The sequence below is a fragment of the Varanus komodoensis genome, unplaced genomic scaffold, assembly GCF_004798865.1.
Source record: "Varanus komodoensis strain SLA01 unplaced genomic scaffold, ASM479886v1 scaffold42, whole genome shotgun sequence".
Classification (NCBI taxonomy): Eukaryota; Metazoa; Chordata; class Lepidosauria; order Squamata; family Varanidae; genus Varanus; species Varanus komodoensis.
In genome coordinates, this window is record NW_025335972.1 from 2,866,652 (window position 1) to 2,881,316 (window position 14,665).

Genomic DNA, 14,665 nt, shown 5'->3' on the forward strand with positions numbered 1-14,665 from the left:
TTGTTATTTCTATAATATTGTGTCAAGTACAAAACAAATAGTGAATATACATTTAACAGTTATGACACATCTCAGTCTGGTTTAAAATTAAGCTTGGTGTAGAGGAATAATCCAACATGCAGAAACATAATGTGCATTTGCTTGTTAGAAAAATACTTTTTCCATATATGCTATGTATGGGACCTAGTCCATATAAATCTAATTTTGCAAAAATTCAAACAAAAATGATCAAATACCAATGGAAAGATTAATTCACCACTTACTCCTAAAGAGTAAAAATTGTGCAAAGAAAAGTCTATTGCTCTATATCCAATATAGTACTGTTGGGAAAATTTGGATAAATCTTGTTTGAAAAGCATTACTTCTGTGTGTTCTTGCATTGTGGGATCAAATCCTGTACTCCTTCTCAAACCCAAGCTAAGTCACTGTTTAAAATGGCATTCATCCCCCGCTCCTTTCTCTCACCTTTAGCTGTGGGCTACAGTAGACAGGCCATTCCATCCAAATATGCATTATATACCTTCACAATTGTTAAATAATCATTGTTGGAATTCAGTTTACCAGGAAGTATCTTGCTAGCCCAGAGGCTTTGTATGCCTTGGTCATTCAGAATGTCTAGAGTCTAGATAAGCTTATGAGGTCATGGATAGTCTTAGTAGCTTGAATTTACATGTCTAAGCAGCCCTGGAGATGGGTTCAAGTTACTCAACTAAAATGTCAATACACTGCAATTTGAAATATTGTAATCTTATTGTCACAGTATGATTGACTGGCATTCCTTTATCTGTTCTGTATGTGATGACCTCAGAACCTTATTGTAATGTCTGCATTCTGTCATCAATTGCCCTGTACCTGTACCTGACTGGGAGAGTATACAAACCTTGCAGTTGTGTTGGAGCTTGGCAGCAGAGTTTATCTCTGCCTGCACAGTAATGCATTATCGTGAGAGTCTACCGCGGGAACCTTGGGTAATACAATAAAGTCTAGATGGTCTGGACGCTTGATCTTTCCCACAAACCCGAGCTTTATTTCCTCTTCTCAAATTGAGATTCTGGGATTCTGACAATACCCAAATTATGAACAATAAAAGGAAAATAGAAATAAAGAATTAAAACCTTTAAAATCAGATTGTGTTAATAAAACCATGTCTGAATAGTCAGGAAAGTCTTGTTTAACTAAAAATAATATTCAGAAGACATTGCATTAAACAATGTTAGTGTCTGTCAGACATCTACTAGCAGGGAATTCCATAGAGAGCAAGACAATACATTGAAAGCTCTAGTTTGAGTGGACTCCCAAAGTACTGCAAGTCCATGCAGGACCAACAGGCATGCATCATCTGATCCTCTTACTGAATGGAAGGCTGGTAAGGAAGATGGAACTCTCACAATTATCCTGGTCCCAATCTATCCTGGCCTAGTAGCAAATAGACAGCCAGTGTAGTTTCCTGGACAGAAGCGTTAGGTGCTGAAAAGTGGCAGCAGCTCTTGACAACTGTTGAGCTGCTGCATTCTACACTAACTGCAGTTTGCAGACCACCACCAACAACATTATCATCATCATTTCTTTCATTTCTATGCTACTCCCATAGCTGAATCTCGCTGGGTGGTTTAAAACAATGTATTAAGAAACCAATAAAATACAGTACAAATACCATAAAATAGCAATGTTAAAACAAATTTAAAATAGTTTAACATACATTAAAAGAATTATCTGGATAATGCCCTCAGGCCCTGGATAATCAGGGAGATATTTAAAGTCCTCTGCAGAAAGGGCTGTCTTGACCTGGCCATCAAAAAGATGGCAAATTTGTTGCTATTATTATTAGTTATAACAAATATTATTGTTATTCTTGTGTCTTTAGCTCTGAAAATCTTATACATGGAGAGTGTGATATTAAATCTCTGCAAGAAAAGCAAACAATGATCGATCCCATTCTCACCTTTTTTGAGCTGCATTTTGTAAAAAGAGGACAAAAATCAACACTTCCAAGATTAACAATTTGCTTGATCTACATTTTGGGAGCTGTGACAAAGGTGACCACCCATCAGGTAAAAATGTGAGAGTTCCTAATGCTTATTGTGTCCCTCGAAATGTTGTGTTTTTATTGTTAATGTAGCATGGCCCCACATACACATAGAGATTACTAGCACTTCTACCACTGTTGCCAAGCTATCCCAGCTCAGAACAGCCTGTAACTGGTAGAAGGTACTCAGAAACTGCTGTGGCCACTTGGCTCTCCAGTATCAAAGACTGATTCAGGAGTACTCCCAAACTACAAACCTGGTATTTTAGACAGAGTGCAACCCCACCCAGAACAGGCAATAAACCTAGCCCCCAGACTTGGGAACTACTCATTCATAGGGTCTCCATTTTGCCAGGATTTAGTCTCAATTTACTAGCCCTCATCCAGCTCATCACTCAGCTTAGACATTGATCCAGGACCAGTTTGAATTTGCAGGGAGACAGAGCTGTTTTCCTAAGCATATTGACAGCACTTTGTTCCAGTACCCCAATGACTGCTTCCAGTATTTGTTAAAGCAACACATGGGATAAGATGGTACCCTGCAGAATCCCCATAGCTTAATTATCAAGAAAATGAGTAGTCACCTGGTATCAGTTTCTCAAAACAGCCCTGCAGATAGAACTAGAACCCTTGTAACAATGCCTCTGATTGCCAAACCCTGAGACTCAGTCCAAGATGTGTCATGCTGGTATTAAAAGTGAAGAAAAGACTAAGTAAAATTAATAAGATTGGTCTACTCCATCCCTTTCTCAACAATCATCATCCATCAGGATGACAAATGCTAATTCAGTCTTACAACCAGACTGAAACCCAGGCAGAAATACTTGATAAGCAGTATCATATAAGAGTCTTTGTAATTGCCCACCACAACCTCAAGTACCTTCCCCAGGAAAAGGGGTCTCTCAACAACATGACAGTTGTCAAATGCTGCTATGTCCATAGTGTGTTTCTTCATGATCACCAATCCTGCTGCCTCCTTAAGGGAACCAGGAATCACATCTTCACATACAGATACATTCAACATTTCCTGCATACATCAAATCATAATTAGCCAGGACAGACAAGGATCAAGAATGAGGCAGGTAGTTGGTGGTACTGATGCAAGCACCTTGTCTATGTTATCAGATGTTCCTGTTTTCAGATACAGTATTCTTTTAGTATTTGGTTTGTATTAGGAACAGTCACTATACAAAGAGGAATTCGCATGCATAATAGGACAGAATACAATTGTGTTAAAAAATACCAGTGTGTTACAGTACTTTTACAAAATGGGCTCACCATGGCTGGGTATAGGAAACCTGGAAGGTGTGAGGCAATGAGTACAGAAGGGTTATATTGTGTGCACATACAGAAAAAGCTAAAGAATTTAGAATCCTAAGCAGCTCAACTTTTTGTTGTTACTTTGTTTTAAAAGGCAGGTTCTCACACTTGTAGTTGCATTACGGGTTATATGCTATTTATTGCTTGTTTTTAATGTATTGATTTTAATGATTGTAAGCCGTCCCGAGATGCCATGCATAAGGGACAGCATATAAAAGTTTTAAACAAACCAACCAACCTATGTTTAAATTGCAATGCCTTGTAAAATCTGTAAAACCAGAAGGGGGCTCAGTAGGATTTTCAGTAGTAAACAATCCTGTGTAACTCAGGGCCCATTCCCATGAATAGCAAAAACTAAGTAAATTATGCAAACTAAGCATATATATGCACACTTCCTTTATTTGCATGTTTTTCAAGGTTTCAGAATTCAGTTCCCTTTTAAATGCAACATATACATACTCCTGGAACTAAGCCAATTAATACTTCCATCCTGATAGTGTAGGCATCAACACTGCAGGGCACAGTATTAATGAATATAAACTCCTCTTTCAACATCCTTGGGGGGAAAAAAGAAAAACCTTACCATGCAACAACAAACATCAAACAAGCTGGCTACAGCAAACCTTTACCTTACTCTAGCATGATAATGCAGAGTGAATTGCTGCAAGTAAACTAGTACAACCCACAACAATTCCTCAGTTCATCAGGCAAAATGCAAGATTGTTTTAGATGGTGCATCATCATAGCAATAGTTCTGCAGAGCAAGTTTCAGTGACTAGTGGATCTCTGCAACCAATGTAGATGAGAGACAAAGTAAGTTTCATAGTAGAAAACTCTTCCAGCATAGAGGGGCAATCTCCCAAACCTAGATAATTTTACAAATTCTTTAAAAAAAATCTAAAACCACTACTCATATATACTTTGCAGGCAAGCCTTAGAAGTAAATCTTCAAACTTTATATTTTTTTATTCTTTAGGTTACAGTGTTGTGAAGCAGGTGAAACAAGTTTGAATCCCAGCAGGAGATGCAGAGAAGTGGCCCAACTGGCCTTGTGAGACTGGTGAAACTCTCTCATCTTGGGACAGATGAGAGAGAGATTTGGAGACTTGCCCCTAACCACTATCCCAGCCAGCCAGCCAGCCAAGAAGCAGACACGTGATGGCGCATTTGTCCAGCCACACACAACAGGAGACCGCCTACCAGCTCGCATGCTGCGAGCAGGAGTCAGCTCCACGCTTGAAAATGGCAAGAGGGGTTCCTGCACTGGGCACGGCTGCTGAACCCTCCAGGAGTGCTGCATGCACTGTGAGTCTGGCCCCATGTGAGCCAACTGGCCCTGGTGGCCCACCCCTTCCTCCCAGCTACTTCTGAAACCTCCCCCTTCCTTCATCCTGCCTGATAGGCAACCTCGCTGGCTAGCACCCCAAAAAGATTCACTGCCCTGCCCTGCACCCCAGGTGCCTGACTCATGCAACCTGTTGGCAGCATCCACCCTGGGAGGCCACTACCCCACAGGTCAGCTGAAGACCCATCGTGCAAGGGTGGCGGACAGGGTTCCCTCTCCCTCTGTCGCCCCAGCAGCAAAGACACAACTCAGCTGGCAAAGTCAGAGTCTTTATTGAACATTGTCCAGGATGAAGCAGATCCTGACAGGAAATGGTGTTCACGCACATCTGCATGGCTGTCAAGCCCTTGTCATGGCAGGGCTCCTGTGCCTTGGACAGTAGCTTGACAGAGGGCAGGGTAGCCAGTGCAACATTTCCCGTGGAACCTCGCCCACTGTGGAACCGTATATCACGGAGTGTGTTATCTTGGAGGAGCCTGCTTGGATGGGATAGTGGTTGCCCTGCGGAGGAATAGCCATAGGACATCCTCATTGCTCCCAGGCAGGACTCCATCCCAGTTTGTGCAGAACCAAGTGAGAGACGACTCCTGCTCTTGGGTAAGCGTAGCTTATGGAGAGCAAGGGGAGACGTGGACAGAGAGCAATGAGCCAATTCGGGCAGCTGGTGCGCAGAGGCCCTGAGCCTGGGCACAGGAGGCATTTGCGAAGGAGTGTGTGAGGAGGAAGTGGTGCCCTTGAGCATTTACTGCATGCTCGTGGAACAGCCTTCCCACAGTCAGACTACGATAGCTTGGCCTTGGAGAAAAACATGCCAGGTGCTGTGCCTGCCTGTTCTGCTCTGCTCCATGCATCCACACTAGCATCCTGCAAGGCAAAAGGAACTTCAGAGGTTCCTGGAAGGATCACTTCCCTCACGTCTCCCCACCCACCCACACTGTCAGCTCATCAGCTGAGGCCCTTTCTTGCTCACCTACCACCGAGGCCATTCGAGACTGCTCTGTATGCAGAGATGGCCTTACCTGTGGTGACTCTGCACCTCTGGAATGTGTTTCCCTCAGGATTCATCAGATCCCTTCTTTGCAGGGTTTCAGGAAGGCTGTCAAGGCCCGCCTGCTTAGGATGGCCTTTGCTGTAGTGTGGGGTGCAGGTTTTCTTGGTATCCTTGTTTTTATAATCTTTCATAACAGATTATCAGATATTTATTTTTTTGCCTGTTTGTCGACTTCTCTATGGTTTTCCATCCAGCAGGCTGCCTTGAGAGGGTGCTATCCTGACAGGCAGCCTAAACATTGAATGGTAAATAAGCAGAGGCACTCATGGGTGTTTGACAAGCAGAGGCAATGGCTGAAGTTGGATGCTTGGCATCAGTCAGCGGAGAGCTTGCCTGTATGCAAGGAAGAGTGCCTGCCCACTCTGTGTGTGTGTGCACACGCATAGGATATTGCTCCCCACTGCTGACAGACATAGCAAAAGGGGTATGAGGGAAGCAGAGACATTTGTAGCACTTGTCCTTTACAGCATGCATTTCACCCTTACTTACCTGTGTGGAGTGCTCTGCACTAGAATCCACAGTTCTTGGAGCTGAATGGAATCTGAGGTTTCTGTCTGTACTGCCAAGTAAAACACCTGTTAAGAATCTAGGAACATACATATTAGCAAAGTGTTCAGATTCCTAGGAGTGTATTGGAGACAAGCTATTTGCTCTTTTCTCCTTGTCCTCCATTAACAAAGTTGCTCCTTATGAACCTGTTTTAATTGGTGGTCTTATATTTAACATCAAATGCTGTGCAACTACTACTTTTATTTCTATTTTTATTCTGTTTTATTATTCTGTTGTAAACTGTCCCGAGATGTCTGTGAAGGGATGGTACAGAAAGTTTTAAATAAATAAATAAACTCTAAAGTGTGCACAGCATATGGACAGAGAGGTACCCCCATGTCACATATGCTATCATAGGAGGTAGAGTCTTCCTATTTTTGGTTTATATATCACTATGTAATAAATGAATGTCAAGTTATACCATATTCTACTTTTATCGTAATGCTATACGTAGGTTGATTCATAGAAGTTAGTTTTAATTAAAAAATCCTTCCCCTTTAAGGCACTGTAATATTTACTTATTTATTTAGCAAGCTTCTATGCCACCCCATTCGCCGAAGCCTCGGGGCGGCTCACAACAATAAATAAATACACAATTAACCATATAAAACAATATAATTGGCGACGTCCTGGCCAAAGATATAAAATCAATAAATAATATTAGCAATTAAAATGACGTTTAAATAAAAAAGTCTTGGCCTGGTGCCGAAAAGCAAATAACGACAGCGCCAGGTGGACCTTTCTGGGGAGTGCATTCCATAGATTGGGCGCCACCGCTGAGAAAGCCCTCCTCCGGGTACTCACCCTCCTAATGTCCTTCATGAAGGGCTCCTGGAGAAGGGTCTTTGCCGCCGATCTCAAGGGGCGGGAGGGCACGTATGGACGTAAGCGATCCTTTAGGTAACCAGGACCCAAGCCATTAAGGGCTTTATAGGTGATAACCAACACCTTGAATTGGGCCCGGACTTCAATGGGGCAGTGAAGCTGACGGAGGACTGGAGTTATGTGAGCATGACACCCAGTCCCTGTCAACAACCTGGCAGCTGTGTTTTGCACCAACTGAAGTATCCGGACCGTCTTCAAGGGCAGCCCCACAGTTACAGTAACAGATACAGTTAGATGTTTGGCCTAGGTCTCATGTAAAGCTCCACTGTCAGGGATACTGCCATGGTCTTGGGGAATGTAAGACATGCCATGTGTTCTTCTTCTGTGCTGCTCATGACTCTACCATATTTTAGCCAGTCCACTAATATAGCTTTACTGGTAGAGTGCTCCTCTAGAGTATCTAGGCAGTCACATCACCATCATGGGGTTTCTTCCAAATCATGTACTCCCATAGCCACTGGAACTTGTTAATCCCAAATTATTTCTTTAAAATAATTTAAAAAAAAACTTCCCAAGTTTCAAAAACTCACAGCTGCATGTGAAACTGCAGAAGACGACTTCCCAACTTGTATTCCACCACCCAAAAATCTAGATCATCAAAACCCCAAACAATTCTAATACAAGATGAAAGAGCTTTACAGATTCCATTTCAACTGTTAATATTAGTTAAAACTGATCTACATTTGTTTCCATTGAGGAAAGCTATTTGATATGCTATCTGGTTCTATAGAGGGCATACAAGTCCTTCTGAAAATCCCACATGTAGAAGAGAGATTTATGGCAGAAACCCTGGGCCAGCACACCACTACTTAACTGACTAAATTGAAAACATGGTTTGTTGCACTAGTGTAATAAAAAGAGATCAACAGCAACTTGTTAACCCAAGCCCCAGACTTGCAATGTTCACAAAAGCTGAAACTAAAGCTACATGTTGTCATTTTGTGAATCTAGTTTGACAACAGTTACTTCTTATATTTGGGTAATAGGTGTTTTGCCAATATTCTTTCAGTTTGGCTTACATAAGCTTCAACTGTATATGTGGCTGGGAATTCTGCTAAAATGTACAAGCTTGCAGAGCTGGAGGTTCATATTTACAGCTTTCAGGCACACACAGCTGAGTTTACTGCCTTGTTGCAAATGCTCTCAGTGTTCACTTTTTGTTGACAAGCCTCTTTCAAACTGTTTCTATTTCCATAAAGCAACAAACTTGAGGGCATGGCACAGTATTTCTAATTTTCGTAACCTTCGTGGCAAGTTCTAGTTCTGAGAAAGTACATTTAAAACTTCTATTTGCACCACCTCATTGTCTTTCCTTCCTTAGTGAAAGCACAAACATACAAGAAGATGAAACATACCTCCTCCAAAGCAAAGGTAACCTCAAAAGTTTGGCTATGAGACATATGTGTATAGACTTTATAAAGCAAGGGGAAAAGCAGAACAAGCCCAAAAACACAAGGCTCAGAGCAAGCAGAGAACCGCCTTTCAATTTTAACCCATGACACAGCTTACTGTATGTGCAAAATGCATATGCAAATAATCACAGAAAGAGGATAAACAATTTAGTCATTTGCAGGATAGATGCAACCTTAATTACCACATAAGGCCAATTCTTACATTATGTTCATAAAAGCACAGCTGCACCATCAATGCTTAAATGGTAAGATAACTATTTCAGAACACAGGCATTTGTCAGACAAGGCACAAATGTGCTTCTTCAGTTGCAGTATAATCCCTCTAAAATATTTATTCCTCTTATGAGTAAAGTATGAAGATCACCTGCAGGCACCCCTTGCTTTTTAAAAACAACCCTTAAACATTGTACTACTAGCTCCCAAACTGTTTGTCAAGGAGACCGACCAAACTAAACACATCAAAGGGAAGCCACATTTATTTGCTTCTCAGCCCTTATCCACATATAAAGCTGAGGAATCAAATAAAGGTGTGAGCAGAGAAGAACTCTTCCCAACCTTATTAACTCATGTTTTACAACTGGACTACAGAGGAAAATGCCCAAAGTAATAGACCAAGACTGTCCCTTCCTTACTATTCGATATGAAATCCACTCCAACTTCTTACATTAATCGGGCAGATGGAAAAGCAAACATGGCTACCCATCATGCTTAGTTTGGCCCTCAGTTCTACTGCAGACATAGTATAATTTGAAGTTTGGATCCTGGTTATTTTCTTAACATCCCAAAATATTTTAACTGGTTTTCAACATGTTCCTTTTCCAATATATTAACAAATGAATCAATTACACTCACATTTGTGATGGTGGATTTGCTGGGAGGAAGGGAGCCTGGAAGGAAGAGGGATAAAGATGGCACAGCAATAGGAAGCTGCAAACTACACATACAGCACAGTATGATCCTTTCAAATAAACAGAAACTAAGGCCGGAAGCTTGGTGCATAGTACAGAGGAGAAATTGTTAAGGATCTAGTCAGCCTGCAAAAATGCAAGCTACATAGCTCTGCCACAGCCAACTGAAAGCCTTGGTTTATCAAACACTCTTGCATAGCTCATTTTATAGCTGGCTTTTAAGCATTCTTCCTCCTCTCCCAATGCGCCCCACAGCATTGTATGGTTCCCACCTTACAACAAAACAACAATTTCCATTCCAATGCACCAGAGCATACATTTTCAAAAAAAAAATGCAATGGCAGCAGCCATTCATAAAACAGGCTTCTAACCAATCATTCTCAAACAGTGACACTAGGATTTTCATTTAAGCAAGCCACGCAGCAGACACATCCACTTTAGAAGCATACCTTTGAAAGTGAACTGGCCTGTACAGCCATTTCCACACAACAAAATCAGATTAGGGGAAAAAATACATACACCTGGGATGTCAGACTTGCTCAGCAGAAGAGCTACATAAGGTATGTATCAGATGTTTGAGAGTGGTAAGCAGGCAGCTGCAAGCAGTGACTGTGAGCACCAAACAGGAACCCATGGGCGGTGAGCCACAAAATAAACTCAAAGAGTCACATGCAGCTCCTGAGCCTCAGTCTGGCCATGCCTGACATACACTATCACATGTGAAGCACTGTACAACTGTTTGGTCACATGGATATTTGAAAATCCCATCATGACCGTAATTTCCCAATACACGTACATGCAGTAGAAGAGGTATCTGATTTTTACCCTGCAGGGCATTTAAAGCATTTCTAAATGCACAATTCCATATATGTCTATTTAGATGTATGCTCCACTGAAGTATGCTCGGCTTACTTCCAGGAAAGCAGACACAGCATTGCAGCCTAATCAAAGCAGCCTTTAGATTCACATTCTTATTAGGCCTTGGGAACTGCCTTTATGTAACACAGAAAAGTTTACAGCTACATTAAACAAATGATTCAATCTAGAAAATATTTGACAAATGTAAAAAATGTATGGAAATATGGTGTTAAAGATGATCTATCACTAAGATGACAGATGGACCCCAACCCTCACTCCATTCCCTGCTCCCAAGCTGGCTGTATTCTACCTTTCTTTTCCTCAGACTATTTCTCCTCTGCTTGCCCTCCCATGGTTCCTTAACATTGTCCATCACCACATCTCCTCTCCCTTGCTAAAGCTAGTTGTTGCATGTGCGCACACAAAGCTGTCATTACTTCCTAAAATTCCTGGCTGGCCCAGGCTGAAGAAGTACCTTCTCTACCTTCTAAGCATTCTAACTTTATTTGTTTTGCCTACACTAGTTATAAGGTTCAGGAGCAGACAGCAGAAAGTGTGTATGTTCACCATGTCAATTACGCATACTAAGGGTTCACCTAAGTATTGTATATGTGATTTGAAAAGTTTTTACAATGGCAAGATGATTTATGGGCCAAAATCATCTCCCTATTACAGAAGTTGGACCAAAGCTGAAAACTAAAGCATCCAAGCGAATTTTGGTGACTTAAAGCATCTTTTAACAGCTTCAGATAATTTGTCAAATATGGCCTTTCCTGGTTCCAGGGATAGCCTGATCATAGTGATCCACGCTCTGCAAATTTCCAGGCTGAATTACCGTATGTGAGGTTACCCTTGAAAATGTCGCATAAGCTTCTACTGGCACTGAATTTGGCTGCTAAAGATGTCTAGATGAACGCATATATACTTTTTCTGAAGAAACTACATTGGCTTCCTACTTGCTACCAAGTCCTATTCAAAGTGCTGGTGTTAACCTTTACATCTCTAAGGGGCTTAAGGCTCAAATATCTTAAGGGATGCATCCTCCCACATCATACAGCCCATACATTAAAATCTGCAGAGGATGCCCTTCTCCAACTTCCATTCAATGTTGAGAGAGTGGATTACGTATTTACAAAGGAGAAGGCCTACTCTCTGATGGTGCCCTAGTTCTGGAACATGTTCCTGCAGGAGGTACACCTTTTAGATATTCTGTATTCTTTTGAAAGCCAGGTAAAATGCTCAGGCATTTTAGATTAACTGTATTGTTTGCTTGGATAAGCAATCCTTGATTTAACTTGCTGTTTAATATTATGTTTGTTTCTAAATTGTTATGTACACTGCCTTGGAATCCCTTGTGGATGAGGGGTGATTTAAATGTTAAAATAAATAAAATGACATTTTTGTGTACCAACATGATCACACAACAGAGGAGAGGAAAGGATTTTATTTCAAAGGATAGCTCAGGTGAGAACCCTTACCTTATGCCACATCTCCCAAGAGTACTGCTTTTCTCCCAAGTGGAACTGACCCTGGCTAAGAGAAAAATGCTTGCAGAGAAGAAGTGTAAGGAGGGTGGGAATGTTCAATTCCCCTCATCTATGTGCCCCCGTTTGCTTTTTCTGCTTGGTTGGAACAATTCTATTTAACTACTAGGAACTGCAACCTCACATCCAGTTTCACCATTAGCCATTACACTACACAAGTCCTCATTGGGCACCAAGATCAATGTTGATACTTCACACCTGCCCAAGCTGGCAAAAGAGAAAGTCAATTTTTATTATTTTTAGATGCCAAGATTTTAGGTACACAAAACTCTTCACAACACTAGACTAAAGTCAGAGGCATTTTCTCAGTTGCAGTATCTTGAAGTCCTGGGTTTCAAAAGAGATACCCCTAAATATTACCATGCCCTGCAGTTATGAACATCAGCACAAGAAACATACATCATACATGCAAAGGTGAGCGTCCAAAACAACCCAGTCAGAATCTACTAAATTAGAAATCAGAAGTACTCACCTCATATTTGAATCTCTCACAGATGTGCTATAACATTTAAATGTCCTCTTCTCATCAAATTTAAAGTGCCCTGTAAGGACTAATGGCTGAAACCAAGCTCTCCTTTTAAATATATTCAGAGTCCAAAGGTAATGGGAAGTGGTGGGATAGGTGAAAGGAACATGAGATAAAATGAAGAGCAAGTTTTATGCAACTGGAATTGCCAGCAAGAATAACCACAACGCAAGAATGCCAACCAACAACCCTTACCACAAGATACACTATGAACAAATGGTTGGACTCTGGGATACTCTGAGCCACAGCAGCAAAATGTCATCTCACTGCCCAAAGAAAATATGTACTGTGCCATCCCTGCTACTTAAGAATTTTTATTGGTGTTGCTAAGCTTTGGAGCTTTTCCTTCTCCAAAAGGCATTAAGAACATAGTAGCCTAAACAAGCAGATGAAGCAGTAGGCAAACAAACATAATGAGCATGTTTAGAACAGATCTCTGAAAAGCTCAATAATGTAAAATCCCAGCTGAACTAGGCATACATGTGCTTTGGGCAGAATGCCAGAGACATTCAGTACCTAGTTATTCCCATCCTTTTATTCAGTATTTGTCATTACTTGTTTCTGTACCCCCTGCCCCAAAGTTGGATTGCCAAAAATGCTGTACATCAGGGTGAGAAACAAGCTTTAGATGCATGGCTGAACTGCTCCCCAGAAAGCCCTCCAAGAGGGTATGACATCAGGAGCTACTCTGGAAGGCCTTCTAGAGAGTTCAACTTGTGCAGAATTTTATATCCCATCTTTTGTGGGAACAGACAACAGTTGGTTCATTCCTCACTAGAAACCTAGCACACTGCAGAGGCACTATTATTCAAGATGCAACTAACAGCCACCTGAGAAGGATGGTTTAACTTGGAGTCCTGCACTGAGCAGGGAATTGGACCTGGCCCTATCCAATGCCCTCTGGCCCTATCCAATGCTACTATTCTATGATATCTATAATTTTGTAACCAGAATTAAAACTGAGGATCCATGAAGGAAATAGGGTGTTATGTTCTCAATAAAAATCTTGCAACACTTGTTCCCGTAGGATGTTTCTAGGTGGAGAATTCCTAGTAATACCAGTCAAAAGACATTGTACAGCTATTCCATCTTTCCCTCCTTAACTGATGTTTGTGGTAAGAAAAAAAAGGCAGAAGAAAAAAGAAAACACAAGACAGTAGCAAATGGAAGATGACAGTGGACCTTTCTTTAAAATCTGTGTTTGTGCCATCACAGAATAAAAGCTTCATGTAAAAACAGCCACGTCAAAATCTTAAGCAGTTTTCCACATAAGCCAGCCCCTTCATTTCTAAATCAAAGGTCACCTGTTTGAAATATGCCCTTTGTTTCCTGTTGTATGCTTGTTCCTGACCCTTTAATTACTCATGCCTCCTTCACAGTCAGCACAATCCCATCGTTTGTTCATTTATTGTATTATATTTTTATTAGTGCAACTGCATTTTGAGGTGGAAAAGAGAAGTACAAATGCTTCTAAACCCTGAGGAGAAGCTTTTTTTAAAAGACAGAACTCTTGCTATGCTTGAAGGGACCATATAACAGGATACGTGAACATAAATATAACCAAACATTGTACAACTAGCAGTGTGGAAAGGTGGGACATGCTTCTCAACAGGTTCACAATGTTTAGCAATACTTACCAGACAAAGTGCTTCTGCAATTCTATTCAGTGCCAAAGAAAATGCTACTAACCATGTTTAGATTTTTTTTAAATCATAGTAAAAGAAGGGAGGACGGCACAGGGGGAAAAAACCACCGTAGCAATAAACTGACAATTTCATCCTGATTTTTCATGATAACCAAACAAAATAAAAATGAAATCTATTCCCAAGGAAAGAGTTAGTGTGAAGACAAACTATATCACAACTATTCAGGGTCATCTGTACATGCTTGTTTCAATTTGCTTCTGGGCCCAGTTTTAACCATTGAAGTCCTAAGTGGCTTAGGCATCTTTCAGAAAACTTTCTCCTATAAGCCTTTCCAAACCCTCAAGTAGGTGTAGATGGACTAGATTTCTGTTCTCTCATTCACTGAATAGAGTATTTTGAAGCTTGAGAGAAGGCAATTTTTGTAATTCAACACACTCCTTGGAACTCCCTGTCCAAAGAGATCCTCTGGACTTCATCTAGGCTTAGTTTTTGTCAGCAGCCATAAAGCTATTGATTGGAAGGATCTCCCTCCTTCAGTACTTGGCATGCCTAGAAAAAGAACAATTAAGGACACAATCCTATGCATGTTTAGACA

The 14,665-nt window shown here is 41.1% G+C and overlaps 1 protein-coding gene across 6 annotated transcripts in view; it reads right to left on the reverse strand.

Moving 5' to 3' along the window:
- The window catches only part of MECP2 (methyl-CpG binding protein 2), an 87,308-nt gene that overhangs the window by 64,452 nt on the left and 8,191 nt on the right, over nt 1-14,665 (reverse strand). The window contains exon 1 of one of the 6 annotated variants that reach the window (XM_044443503.1): nt 9,946-9,964. The exons of 4 other annotated variants lie outside the window; for them this stretch is intronic. The gene's annotated coding sequence lies outside the window, so the exon portion shown is untranslated. Of the gene's footprint in view, nt 1-6,231; nt 6,253-9,945; nt 9,965-14,665 lie in introns of those variants that run through there. One more of the 6 variants, XM_044443497.1, reaches the window with a different exon arrangement.